Genomic DNA, 18,893 nt, shown 5'->3' with positions numbered 1-18,893 from the left:
TAGTAGCATACATATGTTCACACACACATTCTGGAGGAACTCAGTACTGTACCTATGCAAAAAACAAACAGTCAATATTTCGGGCCTGACAAAGGATCTCAGCCCAATAAATACACAAATAAAAATTGACTGTTTGCTCTTTACTGCTATCCGACCTGCTGAGTTCCTCCAGCATTTTGTTTGTGGTTCTTTGGATTCCCAGCATCTGTAGATTTTCTCACATTTGGGACATACTCTTGTTGAATTGGTAACAGTTCATTAAGTGTTCACATGGACCAAGGTAACTAATTAGACAAATAATGGAAGAAAACAAATTTCTAGGTCTACTGACATGAATGAACAAAAGTTGCTAGAGGATCAGTTGAAATAAAAGTACATGACTATCTTGTGAAATGAAATCTCAAAAAATAGTCACAATGAAATCTCAAAAAGAAACCAGTACAAATACTCAGTAAATGTCAGAGATTATAATTCAAATGTTTTAAGAACAATGTCATGAGGTAAATTTCATAAAAGATTAGAATTATTGGCACAAATACAAAAATGGGTTAAGGAGGGTTCAAGAAAGGTTAGCAGATAGAAAAAGATTGCATCAAAAGGACTGCATCAATTAGGGATCTAAAGGAAAATGTTACGGAAATAGGACTGGGCTGCAGGTACAAATGAGTGTTCTGTCATTGATACAGTATAATGATAGGTTAAACAAAACATTAGCAATGATTTGGACTCATCCGGTGATGCTGATTGAATTGACAGTTAAAGTTTATACCCAGAAGAACGGACAAGGAAAACTGCATTACTTCATGTACATCAGACAAGTTCCAATAAACTAATTCACAATTTTCCAAATAAACTGAAAATCATCAAGTTAGATTCGGACTATAATTGCTTGCCATCAAAAGATCGGCTATAAATTTTCTTCGTAAAATGTTTAAAAGAAAAAATTTGATGTGACAGAAAGCATTAATCCTTCTGGTTAAGGTGAGCAAAAGCTTCTTCATATGAAATTGATCCATTAAACTTGACATTGCTATTTTAAAGCATCCAGAATAACCAGTAGTTTAACTTGACCTTTATAACTACATTAGCCAACCCCACCCTTCATCGATAGCTGTATCAAGTGTCCTTCCCTTCAACTCCCCTTTCCAAACTAAACCACTTTAGTTTCACAAATCCTTCCTCATAGCTACATGCTTTTTAGTACTGGCAACATCCTCTAATGCTATGGCACGTGATGAGGTTTAAAGCGTTATTCTACTGATATATACACTTCCAGCAAATCCTCCATGTTCTTTAAGCTCTGCTTCAACAGGACGGAAAATTATGCCTATTCAGCACCTTTTGACAAAGGACATACACTTTCTCTTGTTCCTACACACTGGTCACTGTCCTTCCATTTACTTTATTCCCTTCCAAAAGGCACCAAATGTAAGAAATCTCTTACATTTCCACAGATTAAATGCCATTTGTCATTTTTGCATCCAACCGATTGCCTTTGCTTCAGTCTAAAACTTTCCACTTCACTATTCTCTTTACACCCAGACTACTTCTGCTTTTAAAATTTTATCTTTCACACCTTGGAAATACTTTTTTAAAATTTTATTCATGCCCAAACTGTCAAATGTAGCATTTAAGGTAGCACGAGGCCTAGAAAGAGTTTCAAATCCCAGAGGCAACACACACAAAATGCTGGAGGAATTCAGCAGGTCAGGCAGCATCTATGGAAATAACCATATAACCATATAACAATCACAGCACGGAAACAGGCCATTCCGGCCCTCCTAGTCCGTGCCGAACTCTTAATCTCACCTAGACCCACCTACCCGCACTCAGCCCATAACCCTCCACTCCTTTCCTGTCCATATACCTATCCAATTTTACCTTAAATGACACAACTGAACTGGCCTCTACTACTTCTACAGGAAGCTCATTCCACACAGCTATCACTCTCTGAGTAAAGAAATACCCCCTCGTGTTTCCCTTAAACTTTTGCCCCCTAACTCTCAAATCATGTCCTCTCGTTTGAATCTCCATGAAATGAATAAACAGTTGATGTTTCAGACCAAGACCCTTTAGAATCCTTAAGGGTCTCAGCTCAAAATGTCAACTGTTTATTCATTTCCATAAATGCTGCCTGACCTGCTGAATTCCTCCAGCATTTTGTATGTTGCTCTGAATTTCCAGCATCTACAGATATTTTTCATGTTTGTCATATCCCAGAGGATTGTCTTCTCCAATATAGAGGGACTTCATCCCAAAAAAGACTTTCAGCTGAATGAGCTCCATTGAAAGATGATAAACACCAAGGTGTTATTTTGAAATCTTCACATTCATCCCTCACCAATTATTTTTGTGACAGTAAACTTCTACTCTATTTCATATTTTAGCAATAATATCTTGAAAAAAATTTAAGTCAATATAGAAGTGTATCTTTTTGCAATTCCTCCATTTGCTGCCTTTCTCTTGTTTGCTCCTTAATTATGAAATGTGTAGCATGAATGCTCTATTGAAGGCAGAAGATGAAATCACTGAATTCTGGGAAACAGTACAAAGCAGAGTGCTTGTGAGATAGAAGAGAAAAATATGAAGTTCAGAGAAGCAGGAACTAAGTGGGATCACGGATACAGAGAAATCTTGTTTTCTGTACATTACATTTCGTTATTACAACCAGTCTAGGTTTTCCAATTTCATGGATCATGTATTCATAACAGATTCTTTAACAAAGAATCTCTTACTCTGCAGAGCTAATCTGTTCTGACATTTCAGTACCAAACATTTAAATTGAACTGTCAGTTAACTAGTGGAAACAGTGGCATCGTGCAAATCCTCGAACTACACTCTTGAACCTGTAATTCCCGGTCAGTTACACTATTACAATTTCTAAGGCTTTCGAGAACTTCTTTTTGTCTAAATTCGTGACCTCTGTGTCCTATACTACCGACTGACATATCCTACTTGTAAAATCAATATTAAGTTTCACAAACAAGTATTCACAGAGAAAAATAAAACACAATATCCAGCCGAGCCGAACAACGGGCAAGGAAGGCGAGATGGGCAAGCTGTCGACCGGGTCTAGGCACAGAAACTGAGGGCTGTAACTCCCCCCGGTCGCTGACTACGAAGCAAAGGATGAGGCGCCCGCCAGCCTGCAGTTACCCGCCTCCGCCCCTCATACTCCTCTCAGGTTGAACACCAACTCCAGCCCAGGGACGGTCGCCGAAGTTAGTCCAGCCCACACCACATCCTTCTGACCCCAAGCAAAGCCTGAATTCCGGGCGCGGCAGGTTACCTGAGGCGGTGAAGGAAGCCGGTTCTCGCTCCCGCCTCCGACAACAGCTCTTCACCAAGCTCCTTCCTCCCCTCGCCTAGGAAGCGGCCATTTTCTGACAGCTCGCACTGCGCACGCGCCCTCGTCTTCACGCGACAGTCGCCTGACAGACCGGAAATTGCTGCCGTCCGGCACGCGGATGTTGCGGTGTATTAAAGCGACGCTCAGCGGTTGCTATCGTCGGTAATGAAGTTAAGGTCTTGCTCTCTTTTTAAAAAAATTACCAAGGGAGGGAGACCTCAGAAAGATCGAACGGCGCCTCTGCTTGCTGAAGCTCTCTCAAATAGTCGGACGGCAGTTGCTACCATGAATACGTCTAACATAATGAGCCACTTGCGTTCCCTTCAACAACATGCAATACCGTGCCTTATCTCAGCAGCTAAAGGAATTTCTTTGCACCCTGGTCTTTATGAAAATGAAATAATCTGAATGACGGCGGTTTAACTGTAAAACATGTAGGAACGGCACATTTAAACAGACGAAGGTATATGGCCGTAGCCGTAAGGCAAGGAGCAGAGGAGGATTCCGAACTTGACTGAAACGCAGGGGAATGAAACCTCCTCTACTTCATCTTGTTAGCTGGAGAACAAGACTAAGGACTGAAAGGGAAGATTGCTGTATTGGAAGAGAATGAGAAATTACTGTGCTCTTGTGTTTCAGAAAGGCGTAGCTCACTGGATACATCAGTAGGACCTGAGGGCTTCTCGAGACACGAACTGCTGACTCAGAGAAAACAAAAGGTGGGAGTCTGTATTTCATGATAAACTTTTTGTGTGCTCTGACACAGCGGTCTTGTCGCACACTTGTTCCTCCGACTTGGAACATCTAACGATTAAGTGACAACTGCTTTACGTATCAAGAGAGTTTTCCACTGTGATCCTGACCATGGTTTATATGTTGTCAAAAACGTAGAAACATAGAAAACCTCCAGCCCTCTATTTTTCTCAGCTCCATGTACCTGTCCAGGAGTCTCTTAAAAGATCCTGTCATATCCACCTCCACCACCGTCGCCAGCAGCCCGTTCCATGCACTCACCACTCTCTGCGTTTTTTAAAAAATCTTACCCCTGACATCTCCTCTATTTAATTCCAAGCGCCTTAAAACTGTGCACTCTGGTGTTAGCCGTCTCACCCCTGGGGAAAAAGCCTCTGACTAATAGAGTTGACGTGGATAGGCTTTTTCCATTGAGAGTAGGGGAGATTGAAACAAGAGGACATGAGTTGAGAGTTAAGGGGCAAAAGTATAGGGGTAATATGAGGGGGAATTTCTTTATTCACAGAGTGATAGCTGTGTGGAATGAGCTTCCAGTAGAAGTGGTAGAGGCAGGTTCGATTTTGTCATTTTAAAAAAATTGGATGGGTATATGGACAGGAAAGGAATGGAGGGTTATGGGCTGAGTGCAGGTAGGTGGGACTAGGTGAGAGTAAGTGTTCGGCATGGACTAGAAGGGCTGAGATGGCCTGTTTCCATGCTGTAATTGTTATATGGTTATCCACATGATCAGTGCCTCTCATCATCTTATACACCTCTATCAGGTCACCTCTCATCCTTTGTCACTCTAAGGAGAAAAGACCAAGTTCATGCCACCTATTCTCATAAGGCATGCTTCCTAATCAGGCAGCATCCTTGTAAATCTCCTCTGCACCCTTTCTATAGTTTCCATATCCTTCCTGCAATGAGGCGACCAGAACTGAGCACAGTACTCCAAGTGGGGTCATTTGCACATTTGTCTGTCCTGTTGGGTATGCTCTTTCATTGATTCCGATGTGTTTCTTGAATTTACTGTTTATGCCTACAAGAAAATGAATCTGAGGGTTGTATATGGTGAATAAATTTAATAATAAATTTACTTTGAACTTTGAATCTGGCGGAGTGCAACCGTGAATGTGGCTGCATGTAGTCCTGTTCTGAATCTGTTTAGCACAGCTGGCTCTCAGTGTGGGTACTCAGACCAGTACAATTATTTGTGGGATTATTCTGAAAGAATTTGTTCTTCATTTTCCATGAATCTTATTCCTTGTTGCATTAGCCATTTCCTGATCAGGTAAATTGTAATAGTGAAAAGACGGTCTGGGTGCGATCATTGATTATCTGTGTGTGCCACATCATGGTGAATTGAGTGACACATGGATATCTGCCACCAGCCTGCAGTTGAGGAAGGTTGTTGAAGGAGAGAGCAGGAAATAGATAATCTAGATATTTGGGTGGAGAAGTGGCGGCTCGAGCTTAATTCAGACAAGTATGAGGCGTTCACTTTGATATCCAGAAATTAGAAATTGAAGTGGGCTTTAAACTAGCTTTCGTTCTCAAAGTCCAACCGTATAAGCCCATCCTGAAAGGTAAAAATGGGGAAAGCCTGCTAGCAAGGCTCTGGTGAGGCTGTATAGAACAATCCCCTGTACAGTAGATGCAGTGGATTGCAGAAGTGTTGATGAACTCCAGCCATGAAGACGGGATGTCATTGATGGTGTAGCTCCACCCCACTGGGGGCTAAGGGCCCAAGTAAGTAAATTAAACTAGCTCTGGAGCTTATTGCAACATGTAGCCTGTTAATCTATGTTTGACTCTAAGCACTGAAGGCAAACTATATTAGATGCTTAGCCAGATCTTATGAGATTATATAAAAACTTGGAAGGAATGAAAGGCTGTCTAGCTTGACGGGAGCAGGGAATAAAACACTCTTCACTAACAGTGCTCTATTAGTACAATTAATAGAGTAAGAACATTCAATGGTTCAATTACCTTCTTCATATACTGCACTTAAAACATTATTAGAATTACTGATTGTGTAACATAAGGTGAAATATTTGTTACATTCTTGAACATGGTCTTCATAAGGCTTTCCAACTTTGGTACCATTGAGCTCTCTGGTTTAACTCACATGGCGATTGTATCATCCCAACACACAGCAATCAAACAACATTCTCCTTGCAGCCCTTTATAAATCTCATTGTCAGTTTTTTTTGCAGATCAGTTCTGCATCACTGCAAAGGATGGTTGGGTGTACATTAGGTTGACCATGTGTTGAGTGAGGCTGGTGGTAGCTGCAACAGTTGTATTAGCAGCTTCCCCATCAAGTACAGTTAGTATTCTGCTTGACTTGTGGAAACTGTGTGGTGGTTTCTTTCGAACTTATAGTCTTTTAACATCTTTGGACTATTTTTACTGTGCCATGGTCTTTTTTTTATCAATTATGGTATTGTCTGCACTGTTGTAACTATATGTTAACTATAACTATATGTAACTATGTGGTTTTGTGTAGGTCTTGTAGCTTTAGTTTTTGGTTTGTTGGGTGCTAGAGTTGGTCTCCTGACATGGTATGTCTGGGTAGTCTTGTTTTGTCTGGCGGATTTGGAGCTCCTTTCTGGAGAACGCACTAAGAAGGTAGCGCGATATTAATTTGCAGCAGCTTCTCCGGACTCTGGATTTGGGGATTACCAACCATTATGTGGATTTTCTGGTGCAGTCTGTTTTGTCGACACTACATCCATATTGGCTTTGTCATGGTACCTTCTTGTCCTTCCAGCTGAGGAAACATTTATGTCTCTTTAATTGGTTTAATAATATTTGTCTTCCGTTCATCAGCCCGAACTAATACTGATTTTTAAACAGTCCAATAACTGTTGCCCATCTTTCAAGTATCTAATCAAACACTTTAATATTTATTCAGCAGCTTTTTTGGGGTTCTCTTTGTCTTGTACTAAAGCAGATGTTTGACGTTTCATCACTAGAAACATTCTCCTAATTAGTGATTTAACACTACAGAAAGATTTTACGCTTTACGGTTATTATCCTGTAGACTACAGGCTCCTTGATGGATCATTGGGCAGAATAAACCAGTGGGGAGTAAAAAGCAGAATTTCTGGGCTGTGCACAGTCAGGTCGTTTCACGAGGAATTGATTGAACTCCAGATAATCCTGCCTGTTTCCTATTGTTTGAATGTTCTTAAGGCAAAGCTCGATGGATATTTGATGAACAAGAGGCTGAAAGGTCACTGTAGAACAGGAGTGCAGAGTTGAGGTTACGATCTTTTTAAATGGCAAAGCAGGCTAAAGCAGCCAAGTGGCCTTTCCTGTTCCTAACTGAGTGCTCTTGTGTTTGCAGTGCTTTTCACCTGATCAGTGTTTTCTGCTTCCAATGAATTGTTGTTTGAAAGGGAGGTTGAGAGAGTGATTTGAAAACTATACTCTGTAGTGTGGCAAACTGTTGGAATGCCAAGTAAAATGCAATTGCTTGTTTTGTGCAGGAAAAGGAAGTATTTAAGATCAGAAACCCTCACAAAGAATAAGTAAAACTACATGGCAATGAGTGCAGTCCTTCCATGTTAATCTCATGGGCATTGCCTCTATAGATCTGTTCTAGCTGGGTAATCCACATGCACCACACCAAAGATAGATTTGAGAGTAGTTTTGGGACTCTTGTCTAAGAAAGGATGTGCTGGAGAAGGTCCAGAGGAGGTTCATGAGAACAATCCTGCGAATATGATGAATATTTGGTGGCTCTGAGTCTGTACTTGCTAGAGATTAGAAGAATGAAGAAGGATTGAAACCTATTTGATATTGAAAGGCCTAGATAGAGTGGACGTAGGATGTTTCCTATAGTGGAAGAATGTAGGACCAAAGGGCACAGCCTCGGAATATAAGGATGTCCCTTTAGAACACATAAGGAGGAATTCCCTTAGCCAGAGGGTGGTGTATCTATGGAACTAATTGCCACAGGCAGCTGTAGAAGTCATTGTGTATACTTAAAGTGGAATTTGATAGGTTTATGATTAGTAAGGGCATCAAACGTTACAGGGAGAAGGCAGAAAATTAGGATAACAAATTATGGAATGGCAGAGCAGACTTGAAGGGCCAAATGGCCTAATTCTGCTCCTCTGTCTTCTGATCTTATAGTCTAAAATCAAAAGAAAAGAGTGTGTGTGTAAGGTTTATTGAAAGTGGCAAGACAGAATGACAAAGTAGTTAAAATAACACATAGGATCCAGGGTTCTCTATCAAGTCTCCCCTCATTCTTCTGGATCAATGAGGGGAGATTTGATAGAGGTGTATAAAATTATGATGGATATAGATAGAGTGAATGCAAGCAGACTTTTTCCACTGAGGCTAGGGGGAGAGAAAAAAACCAGAGGACAAAGGTTAAGGGTGAAGGGGGAAAAGTTTAAAGGGAACATCGGGGGGGGGGGGCTTCTTCACACAGAGAGTGGTGGGAGTGTGGAATGAGCTGCCAGATAGAGTTGTAAATGCGGGCTCACTTTTAACATTTAAGAAAAACTTGGACAGGTACATGGATGAGAGGTGTGTGGAGGGATATGGGCCAGGTGCAGGTCAGTGGGACTAGGCAGAAAAACGGTTTGGCACAGCCAAGAAGGGCCAAAAGGCCTGTTTCTGTGCAGTAATGTTCTATGGTTCAGTGGTTTTGAACATAAAACCAGAGTACAAGAACAAACAAGTTATGATGAATTTCATAAAAACCTTGGTTTGGCCACATCTATAATACTGTGTCCAATTATAGGTACTACATATTAGGAAAGTTGTAAAAGTTTCAGACGGTATGTGGAAAATAAATCCGAGAAATGAAGGACTTTAGTTATACAGTAGACCAGGAAAGCTGTGATGACTCTTCTCAGATGAAGCTATGGGGTGATCTGACAGAGGTATTTAAAAGTAGTTGGGGAAGTACATCTTGATGTGTAATTGGTGTATATCCTAGAGTCATTAGAAGACGATTTTAAAGAAGTTTAGATGAGACATTCAAAGTGGAAGAAATTATCAGATAATCTGGGAAGGGACAAATTATTTCTAATAGTAGCTTGGCAGGACTAAGACATTTGTGGGGAGGGGGTACTGCTATGCATGAAATAATTGTCATCTTCAAGTCCTTATTAAGTCATTTAGGAGGAAAAGTATGGGAATGTTATCTGTTGGTACTCCTGAGGAATAACATGTTAGAATAAGTAGTACAGAAAGGAGCTGATAGATTTTATTATTCATCAAGTATATGGGGCAGAAAAGACACTAACAAGGATGCATATGTCAGAGAATGCCAAGTGAGACTAACTGTGTACCTCTTCAACAGGCTTTATTCTAGAGCACCATCATAATGTAGATTTGAATTTTCAGATTTAGACCTCCAACGAAACTCAATTGACACTTGAGATCAAGTACCATTTTAAAATATAAATTGCATTTACTGTGGAAAGCTGTAGAGGCAGCCTCATCACAGTAACACTGGGGATCATTAGAACTCAAATTTAAATAAAGTTTGCTGAATTCCAAAGAAAACAATCAACTAAACTCTGAAATCCTCTGACAGGAGGAGGAGTTACCAAAAGACACACATTTAAGTCGATTGTCAATAGGAGGGGAAATATGGAGATATATTTACACAGAATGGTGTGATCTAGAACAGGAATGATCAAACATCTTTAGTACTATCTTTCAAGTGAAAATTGGAGAAATTTACTAACATGTTACCTGTTAATGTTCCTCATTGCATACTCTTACTAGAAGAGTTGTTTTTTTTAACTAAATGGGAAACGAAACTGAAACTAATCTTGATGTTTCAGGATTGAGTAACTAATGCTTTTTCAGCAACCGAATGGCTATGAACATGCTGATATTGTCAAGTGATACATATTATTTCAGGTAGTGAATATGCCAAGCCCTAGATTATCATTGACATGTGTTGTAAAATTTGTTGTTTTGTGCCAGTTGCACAGTGTAAGGCATTAAAAAAAGTATAACTTACAATAAAAAGTATTTAGAAATTAATAGTGCAAATATGAAGTAATGTTTATGGACCGCTCAGAAATCTAATGGGGGAGGTGAAGAAGTTGTTCCTAAAATGTTGGGTGTGTCTTTTCAGGCTCTTGTAGTTCCTTCCTGATGGTAGTAATGAGGAGAAGACGTGTCCTGGATGGCGAAGATCTTTCATAATGGATGTCGCCTTCTTGAGGTATCATCATCTGAAGATGTCCTTGATGGTTCTGGCTAAGTTAACAACCCTCTGCTGCCTCTTTCAATCCTGTATATTGGAGCTTTACTTCCAGGTAGTGATGCAACCAGTCAGAATGCTTTCCATTCCAGGATCAAAGATCATATTTATTTGCCATATACATTTACATGTATTAGAAATTTGCTGTGGTGTGTTGGTATGATATGCAACAAAAGCAACAACATTCAACAATAATAAATAATTATATAAAATAAGGTTAGAAGTACAGATATGGAATAAATGTGCAAAAATAAATAAATACCACAATGTAAGTAATATACAAAATGGTTTAAAGTCTTTACAGTGCAGTGTCTGAGGTAATAGACGGGGGATGTGGGAGGGGCTAATTAGAATGGTTAAACATATCTGCTTGGGGGAAGAAACTTTTAAGACTTTAAGGTTTTAAGATCATAAGATATAGGAGCAGAATTAGACCATTTTGGCCCTTCGAGTCTGCTTCGCTATTCATCATGGCTGATCCAATTTTCTTTTCCGTCCCAATCTCCTGCCTTCTGCCCATATCCCTACAAGACCTGACCAATCAACAGTCTATCAACCTCTGCATTAAAAAGGTTTGGCCTCCACAGCTGCCTGAAGCAAAGAATTCCACAGATTCACTACTCTCTGGCTAAAGAAATTCCTCCTCATCTCTGTTCTAAAAGGGTGCCCGTCTATTCTGAAGCTGTGTCCTTTGGTCTTAGACTTTCCCACCATAGCAAACATCCTCTCTGCATCCACTCTATCAAGGCCTTTCACTATTTGGTAGGTTTCAGAGAGGTCACCCCTCATTCTTCTGAATTCTAGAGAATACAGGCCCGGACACATCTCTGTAACCTACCATATGACAAGCCATTCAATCTTGGAATAATTTTTGTGAACCTCCTTTGAACCCTTTCCAGTTTCAGCACATCCTTTCTAAGATAAGGGGCCCAAAATTGCTCACAATACTCCAAGTGAGGTCTCACCAGTGCTTTATAAAGTTTCATCATTACATCCTTGCATTTATATTCTAGTCCTTTTGAATTGAATGCTAACATTGCATTTGCCTTCCTCACCAGACTCAACCTGCAAATTTGCCTTTAGGGAATGCTGCACAAGGAGTCTCCTTTGCTCCTAAGTTTTTTTCTGTATTTTCTCTCCATTTAGAAAATAGTCAACCCTTTCTTTTACCAAAATGCATGACCATATACTTCCCGATACCATATTCGTCTACCATTTGTTTGCCCATTCTCCTAATCTGTCTAAGTCCTTCTGTAGCCTATCTACTTCCTCAAAGCTACTTGCCCCTCCACCTAACTTCATATATCTGCAAACGTTACAACAAAGCCATACTATATCACTTAAAAAAGAATCAGTCCCAACCTGGACCCCTGTGAACCACTACTAGTCATCAGCAGCCAAACAGAAAAGGCTCCTTTTATTCCCAGTCTTTGCTTCCTGCCAATCAGCTGCTGCTTTATCTATGCTAGAATATTTCCTGTAACTTGGTAAGCAGCCTCATGTGTGGCACCTCGTCAAAAGCCTTTTGAAAATCCAAGTACACAACATCAACTGATTCACCTTTGTCTATCCTGCTTGTTATTTCTTCAAAGAATTCCAACAGATTTGTCTGGCAAGATTTTCCATTGAGGAAACCATGTTGACTACAGCCTATTTTATTATGTGCCTCCAAGTACCCTGACATCTCATCCTTAATAATTGACTCCAATGTCTTCCCAACCACTGAGGTCAGACTACCTGGCCTATAGTTTCCTTTCTTCTGCCTTTCTCTGTTCTTGAGGAGTGGAGTGACATTTGCAATGTTCCAGTCTTCCTGAACCATTCCAGGATTCTTGAAAGATTCTACTAATGCCTCCACAATCTCTTCAGCCACCTCTTTCACAACCCTGGGGTGTACAATGTCTGCTCCTGGTGACTTATCTACCTTCAGACCTTTCAGTTTCCTAAGAACCTTCTCTCTAATAATGGAAACTTCACACACTTCATATGCCCTGACACCTGGAACTTCCATCATATTGCTAGTGTCTTCCACAGTGAAGACTGATGCAAAATACTTACTCAGTTCTCTGTCGTTTCGTTGTCCCCCATTACTACCTCTCCAGCATCGCTTTCTCGCGGTCCATATCCAGTCTCACCTCTCTTTTACACTTTATGTATCTGAAAAATCTTTTGGTATCTTCTTTAATATTATTGGCTAGCTTTCTTATTCCATCTTAACCTTAATTACTTTTTTAGTTACCTTCTGTTGGTTTTTATAAGCTTCCCAACTTCCCACAAATTTTTGCTCTATATATGCCCTCTATTTGGCTTTTATGTTGGCTTTCATTTCTCGTGTTAGCCACAGTTGTATCACCCTTCCTTTGGAATACTTCTTCCTTTTTGGGATTTATATATTCTGTGCCTTCTGAATTGTTTCTAAAAATTCCACTCATTGCTTTTGTGCCATCATCCCTGCCAGTGTTCTTTTCCAATCAATTCTGACCAACTCCTCTCTTATGCCTCTGTAATTTCCTTTACTCCACTGTAATACTGATTCATTTGACTTTAGTATCTCCTTCTCAAATTTTATGGTGAATTCGATCATATTATGATCACTTTCCCCCAAGGGTTCTTTTACCTTAAGCTCTCTAATCGATCCTGGTTCATTGCACAACACCCAAACCAGAATAGCTGATCTCCTAGTGGGCTCAACCACGAGCTGCTCTAAAAAGTCATCTTTAATGCACTCTTAAAAACTTCCCCCTCTTGGAATCCAGCACCAATCTGATTTTCCCAGTCTACCTATATATTGAAATACCCCATGAATATTGTAACACTGCCCTTTTGGCATGTATTTTCTGTCTTCCCATTGTAATTTGTAGCCTGATTCTTACTACTGTTTAGGCGTCTGTATACAACTCCCATCAAGGTCATTTTACCCTTGCTGTTCCTTAGCTCTATCCACAATGATCCAACACCTATGTCACCTCTTTCTAACGATTTGAATTCATTTTTTACCAGAGCAGCACCACCCCCCCGCCTTCCTGCCTCTCCTTTCGATACAATGTGTATCCTTGGACATTAAGCTCCTAGCTATATAATCTTCTGTCAGTCATGATGCAGTGATGCCTGCAACATCGTACCTGCCGATATGCAACTGTGCTGTGATTTTTCTACCTTATTCCATATACAGCACGTATTCAAATATAACACTTCAGTACTGTGTTTGCCTTTTTCTTTTTTTTTTAATTATTTTTTATTAGTTTTTCTATACATTTTACAAATTAAAAACCCCAAATCCGAATGAGGAACATTAATACAATGCAAAATTAAGCATACAATAACAATATGCTACAAAGGAAGAGAATTTGACAAAAAAGCACCTAAATTGAAGACCAGTAAACTTAGTATCCTCCCCAAGCCCCACAACACAAAAAAAAACTCCAGACCAACCACAACACAATATAGAGAGTATAAATCAGGACAATCAAACTCCCAGACTGTGAATACACTTAGCAACAGAGGATAATAATGCCTACTACCAGAAAAAAAAAGGGAGCTGAAAGCAAGGGACCGAAAAGAAAAAAAAAACCCTAGTCAAGAGGAAGGTTATGAAAGTACTCGATAAAAGGTCCCCAGACCTTATGGAACTTTAGATCCGAATTAAGAACTGAATAATGAATTTTTTCGAGGTCCAAGCAGGCCATAATGTCGTTAAGCCATTGCGCATGAGTGGGCGGGGCAACATCTCTCCATCTAAGGAGGATCAAGCGTCTAGCCAGGAGAGAGGCAAAGGATAATATTCGGCATTTGGTTGGACTCAGACGTAAATCCGTCTCGCCCCAGAAACCGAACAAAGCAATTAAGGGGTTTGGTTTTAGGTGCTGATTCAGAATACACGATAACGTAGTGAAGACATCTTTCCAAAATTTCTCCAAGCTAGGACAGAACCAGTACATATGGATGAGAGAGGCCACGCCCCTCTTGCATTTATCACAGAGCGGACTAATGTCAGGGTAGAATAAAGATAGTTTAGATTTAGACATATGGGCTCTATGAACAATCTTAAACTGTAAAAGGCAATGGCGAGCACAAAGAGAGGTTGAGTTAACTGATTTGAGAATCGAGTCCCAGCTCTCATCGGATAAGGAGGTATTTAAATCCTGCTCCCAGGCCATTTTAATTTTATCCACCCGTCGTAAGGCTGCTAATTTATCTTGAATAATTGATATTAAACCTTTACCTAGTGGATTAATGGAAAGAAAAAAGTCCATAGCATTTTTCGCAGGCATTTCAGGAAAGTTAGGAATTAAAGGAGCAATAAAGTGTCTAATTTGGAGATATCTAAAAAAAATGAGCATTGGGCAGATTGAACTTAACAGAGAGCTGCTGAAAAGAAGCGAAGCGATTATCAATAAAAAGATCTTCAAAATGTCTAATGCCCTTCCTATACCAAACATGGAATGCTGAATCATACGTAGTAGGTAAAAAAAGGTGATTGTGCGACAGGGCTGGAAACGGAAAAATCATGGAAACCATAGCATTTCCTAAACTGAGCCCATATACGCAAAGTGTGTCTAATAAGAGGATTAGCTATTAATCTGGGCAGACTACTAGGGAGTACAGAGCTGACAAGTGCAAAGATAGATAATTCTTTAGTGGAGCTCAACTCCATTGCCACCCAATTAGGGCACTCGGGTTGGCCGTGGAAGAAAGACCAAAAGGTAGCACAACGTATATTAGCTGCCCAATAATATAAACGAAAGTTAGGTAAAGCCATGCCACCCTCTTTTTTAGATTTTTGGAGATGGATTTTATTAATTCTAGAGCGCTTATTCTTCCACAGATATGACAAAATAATAGAGTCTAAGGAATCAAAAAAAGATTTAGGAATAAAAATTGGGATAGATTGAAATAAGTATAAAAATTTGGGGAGAACATACATTTTAACAACATTAATACGACCTACCAAAGACATAGATAGAGGTGACCATTGTACCAGACTCTGTTTTATAGTATATGAAAGATTGGCAAAGTTTTCACGAAAGAGATCTTTAAACTTCCTTGTGACTGTAATTCCAAGATAAGTAAATTGATTATGGACTACTTTAAAAGAGAGATCATGAAATGTTAGTTCTTGTGCTTCTTTATTAATTGGGAAAAGCTCACTCTTATGTAAATTAAGTTTATAGCCAGAGATCTGGCTAAACTGGTCAAGAAGTGAAAACATTAGAGGTAAGGATGTAGACGGATTTGAGAGAAAGAGTAATAAGTCATCAGCATAGAGAGAAACTTTATGCTCAACACCCCCTCTCCAAATCCCGGTCAATTCAGGACAATTTCGAAATGCTATCACCAAAGGTTCTATAGCCAAATCAAAGAGAAAGGGACTTAAGGGGCATCCCTGACGGGTGCCACGTTTGAGATTAAATACCTGGGATTTCTGAAAATTAGTTAAAACAGAAGCAGTAGGACACAGGTACAGCAATTTAATCCAAGAGATGAAACTTTGACCGAGGTCAAATTTTTCTAAGACTGCAAAAAGGTAGTTCCACTCTATACGATCAAATGCTTTCTCCGCATCGAGGGAAATAACACATTCAGGAATCCCAGTTGGAGGTGAGTATAAGATATTGAGTAAACGCCGAATGTTAAAAAAAAAAGGAGACGGTTTTTAATAAAACCTGATTGGTCATCAGAGATAATGGAGGGAATAATGGTTTCTAATCTATGAGCCAAAACTTTAGCCAAGATCTTTACATCAACATTGAGCAAAGAAATCGGCCTATACGAGGAGCACTCTGTTGGGTCTTTGCCCTTTTTTAATAGAAGAATAATAGATGCCTCATTGAAAGAGGGTGGCAATTTGCCGTAATTAAACGAGTCAGATAATACTGAAAGTAACTGAGGAGAAAGAAGTGAGGAGAATGATTTATAAAATTCTACAGGGAACCCATCAGGTCCAGGAGATTTCCCTGAGGACAGTGCAGAAATTGCAAAAGATATTTCTTCTGATGATATAGGCGCGTTAAGTTTGGCTTTAAAATCAGATGAAAGTGAAGGAATATTCAGATTCTTTAAAAATTGATCAACAGAGATATTGTCATTCAAAGATTCAGAGGAATAAAGCCGAGAATAAAAATTTTTAAATGCATCATTAATTTCTAAATGATCCGATGTAAGGTCTCCGTTCTCCTTCCGGATCTTTGTAATATGTTGTTTGGCTTTGGAACGCCTTAGCTGATTGGCTAGGAGTTTACCAGACTTATCCCCATGAATGTAAAAGCGACTCTTGCTTTCGAGAAGTTGGCGTTCGACAGGTTGAGTAGACAGAAGATTAAATTTAGTTTGGAGTTCAACGCGCTTCTTGTATAGTTCAGGGTTCTTAGTTTGAGCATATAGTTGATCCAATTCTTTAATCTGGTTAATGAGGTCTAATCGATCTGCACAGGATCTTCTGTTGAGATTTGCTGTGTAAGAGATTATTTGACCCCTCAGATATGCTTTCATGGCATCCCAGACAATCTGGGATGGCACTTCAGGTGATGTATTAGTGTTAAAATAAAAGGTTATCTGATCCTTAATAAATTTTTAAAAATCATCATCAGATAATAAAGTTGAATCAAACTGCCAGTGTTTATTCCTCTGAGGGAGACCAGGAAAGTTCAGAGAGAGAGTAATTGGGGCATGGTCAGAAATCAATATACTCTGATAGTCACAAGAGTGGGCAAATGGAATAAGTTGGTTATCAAGTAAGAAATAGTCAATTCTAGTGAAGGTATGGTGAACATGTGAGAAAAAAGAATAATCTCTCTCCGTAGGATGAAGGAAACACCATATATCAGAGATACCAAAATTAGAGAGAAACGATTGGATAGCTAAGGCAGATTTAGTAGGTGATCTGGTAACAGAGGACGATCGATCCAGATTAGGATCCAACCAACAGTTGAAGTCACCACCCAGTATAAGAGTATGAGTTTAAGTCTGGTAGTGAGGAAAAAAAACATTCAAAAAAGTTAACATCATCAAAGTTGGGGGCATACAGGTTTGCTAGTGCAACTTTAGTGTTATATAGTTTACCAGAAATAATAATAAAATGGCCATTTGTATCAGATATTTTATTATGGAGTTCAAAAGGAATATTTGAGTTAATAAAAATGGAGACTCCCCTAGCTTTAGTGGCAAAGGATGAATGAAAATGCTGACCCGCCCACTTTGACAGAAGCCGGGAGTTATCAAAACAACAAATATGAATTTCTTGAAGGAAAGCAATGTCAGCTTTGAGTTGTTTGATATGTGAGAATACCTTCCTCCTTTTAACAGGGTGATTCAATCCCTTTACATTCCAGCTCACGAATTTAAGTGCACTAGCCATTATCAATTACTAATGCATAAAAGGCAGCAGGCATATAAAAAGTCAAGCAGCACAGTAGCAGTCTGGGAGCAGAGATGTAAACATAGATTCGTAAAATCAAAACATATACGTGTCCTGAGCAATAAAGAGAAACAATAAATACAGTGAGTGATGTTGGAACTGGAAACCCCCCCCCCACACAACCCAAAACTAGACGGCTACCAAAAAAAGCAGCTAGCTCTACCAAAAAAATTAACCCAAATACAACTTCCAGATCTGTGTCATTAACAGCAGTTTCGTATAAATACTATAGCAAATAGTAACTAGTTTATGCACTAGAAAACGTAACTACAAATTGGAACATCTTCTGCAGAAATATAAGACTTAATACAGAGAAAATCGGAAGGAAACCAAAACTAACCTACCCGCGAAAAATTATAGAAGAATGAAGTAAGAGAAAGGGGGGAAAAAAGGGGAGGAAGGGGAAAATTATAAATTCAAGAAGAGTACTTATCAACCATTTACAGAGAGGAGAAAAAAAATAAACAGAGACTAAAAAAAAAGTGAAGAAAAAAAAATAAAAAATAGATCAGCAATTAAACTGTGAACCAACAAACAGGGAGGCCTTCACTAAAGACTTCAAACCTCCGAAACAAGTTAGAGTCAGTTGTAGATCTCTATAGATAAAGTTATACAAGAATAAAATAGATTACACAAGTACTATTTAAACGTCCATAGGGAAACATCAAGCACAGAATGTCTATTTAAAAAAGACACACCAAATCCAGGGAGAGATTGTCAACAGCCCTTAGAGTTTCAATGAATAATGTCTGAGTGATTCAAGTAAAGTCTGAGTCCAGAAAAAGTAATTTTACTACGAGAAGTACTTATCCACCATTTTAGGAGGTCCGATCGGGTTCCAAAGATGACTGGATAGCTGGAAGACTTGCCACAAATGCTTCAGCCTCCTTCACTGACTTAAACCACTTATATTTTCCAGTATTAAGCTTGATTCGTCAATCGGCAGGAGTGTGAAGAGAGGGTTTAAAACCACAATCAAAGAGCACTTTCATTACGCCTTTAAACTCAGCGCGCATCTTTAAGGTCTGGGGTGCAAAATCTTCCACAAAGCGAATGATTGTATTTTGGAAAGCAAAGGTACCTCTGCGACGTGCCTCCATAATCAGACGGTGTTTTACCTGGTATTGATGAAAGCACGAAATTACTGGTCGCGG

At 39.4% G+C, this 18,893-nt stretch overlaps 2 protein-coding genes across 3 annotated transcripts in view; one reads left to right on the top strand and one right to left on the bottom strand.

Moving 5' to 3' along the window:
• LOC140713580 (dnaJ homolog subfamily C member 13-like) overlaps nt 1-3,404 on the bottom strand; it is a 180,889-nt gene extending 177,485 nt beyond the window's left edge. Inside the window, 1 exon segment of the mRNA XM_073023857.1 lies at nt 3,290-3,404. The gene's annotated coding sequence lies outside the window, so the exon portion shown is untranslated.
• Nucleotides 3,405-3,532: 128 nt separating this feature from the next.
• ripk1l (receptor (TNFRSF)-interacting serine-threonine kinase 1, like) overlaps nt 3,533-18,893 on the top strand; it is a 97,650-nt gene continuing 82,289 nt past the window's right edge. The window contains exons 1-2 of one of the 2 annotated variants that reach the window (XM_073073052.1): nt 3,533-4,068; nt 10,197-10,286. The gene's annotated coding sequence lies outside the window, so the exon portion shown is untranslated. Of the gene's footprint in view, nt 4,069-10,196; nt 10,381-18,893 lie in introns of both variants that reach the window. The other variant, XM_073073050.1, reaches the window with a different exon arrangement.

This window comes from Hemitrygon akajei, chromosome 20 (genome assembly GCF_048418815.1).
Source record: "Hemitrygon akajei chromosome 20, sHemAka1.3, whole genome shotgun sequence".
Taxonomy (NCBI): domain Eukaryota; kingdom Metazoa; phylum Chordata; class Chondrichthyes; order Myliobatiformes; family Dasyatidae; genus Hemitrygon; species Hemitrygon akajei.
Note: the sequence above shows the minus strand (reverse complement) of the source record. Positions and strands in the feature narration are given on the sequence as shown.